Here is a 1,937-nt window from a genome sequence, read left to right as displayed (position 1 = left end):
CGCCTGGACAGACAGAGCAGCGGTCAGGGCTCTAGAGCTCTAGTGAGCGGATCAGCCGGACTGAGGGCCCTGCGGGTCTCCCTCCCTACCTGCCGCAGTGACCCTGTCGCTGTCCTTGATGCCGTTGAAGTCCCCACACAGCCCGCAGGTCTGGTTCCTGTACTGCTCATCGATCGCCACCTGCAGGGCGAGAGGAGGCTCTGCGGTCAGCAGGGCGCCCAGAGAGGGTGCCTCTGCCTGCTGCTGGGTCGATACCTGCAGTGGCCACCAGGCGGCAGCAGCGAGCAGCTTGACCTCACTGCAGAGCAGCTGTACTGAACAGCAGCAGACCGTGACCACGTCTGTTCCCATCGATCTCAACCTCCTGCTGGTGAGTCAAGGGAAGGGCGAGGCGCTGGACCACAGCGCCGATCCCATCGAGAGAGACAGGTTACAGAGACAGTGAGAGGAGGGTCTGGAAAGAGCTGTGAGTGATGTTCCTGAATCTGTGTGGCCGGTGCGTACCGAGAGAGCGTCCTTCCAGTCCCACTGCAGCTCCAGCCCCAGTCTGGCCGTCACCCTCAGGGACTCCCCGCTCCTCTCAGCCAGCACTCCTCCCTGGATGAAGGGCAGAGGCACCCTGGTGCACAAGGGAGTGAGGTCAGAACCACACATTGACACACACTGGGGTGCAGGTCAGAACCACACATTGTCACACACTGGGATACAGGTCAGAACCACACATTGACACACACTGTGGTAACAGGGCAGAACCACAAAAGTGCATACACAGGTGAACAGGCCAAAATCACACTTTGACACACACTGGGATACAGGTCAGAACCACACGTTGTCACACACTGGGATACAGGTCAGAACTACACATTGTCACACACTGGGATACAGGTCAGAACCACATATGTAAACACACTGGTGTAAAGGCCAAAACCACACTTTGACACACACTGGGAGACAAGTCAGAACCACACATTAACACACAGTGGGGTACAGGTCAGAGCCACAGTGACACAAATTGGGACAGAGGTCAGAGCCACATTGTTGTCACAGACTAGGGTATAGGTCAGAACCACATAGTGGTACACACTTGAACAGAGGTCAGTACCACACACTGAGACCACAGAACAGAGATCAGAAGAACGTTTTGACACACTCTGGAACACAGGTCAGAATCATACATAAAAACACTGGGAAATAGGTCAGAACCACACATTGACACACTCAGCTGCATCATGACTCTACAGTCTGCAGTAACTTCTGCCTGTTCCAGACTCACAGCTCGCCATTGACAGAGACTGTCTCCCTGTGCAGCTCCAGAACCATGCCCTCCAGCTTCATGGTGACCTGGCTAATGGCGGAGTCACTGGGGGTCACATTCCTGCGGATCTGGATGTTGAAGTGCTCATAGGCAGCACGGCAGTGGGACGCCAGCACGTAGTTACAGGGGCCCGGGAGCTGATAGAGCTCCCCGTCAAACATGCGGTAGTGATGCCTGCCCCAGGTGCTGCACACTCCCCGGGGATGAGCTGAGACACACAGAGAGAGAGAGCATCACCTGAGCTGGAGATACTGTAGACACTCAGTCCAGCTCCTCTGTAACTTCACACTAACACTCCCTCATCAGAGCTGTAGATACTGTAGACACTCAGTCCAGCTCCTCTGTAACTTCACACTAACACTCCCTCATCAGAGCTGTAGATACTGTAGAGACACTCAGTCCAGCTCCTCTGTAACTTCACACTAACACTCCCTCATCAGAGCTGGAGATACTGTAGAAACACTCAGTCCAGCTCCTCTGTAACTTCACACTAACACTCCCTCGTCAGAGCTGGAGATACTGTAGAGACACTCAGTCCAGCTCCTCTGTAACTTCACACTAACACTCCCTCATCAGAGCTGGAGATACTGTAGACACTCAGTCCAGCTCCTCTGTAACTTCA

This window comes from Lepisosteus platostomus, chromosome 18, assembly GCF_059453375.1.
Source record: "Lepisosteus platostomus isolate fLepPlt1 chromosome 18, fLepPlt1.hap1, whole genome shotgun sequence".
Lineage (NCBI taxonomy): Eukaryota > Metazoa > Chordata > Actinopteri > Semionotiformes > Lepisosteidae > Lepisosteus > Lepisosteus platostomus.
The sequence above is the reverse complement of the archived record's forward strand: the minus strand, read 5'-3'. Positions refer to the sequence as shown.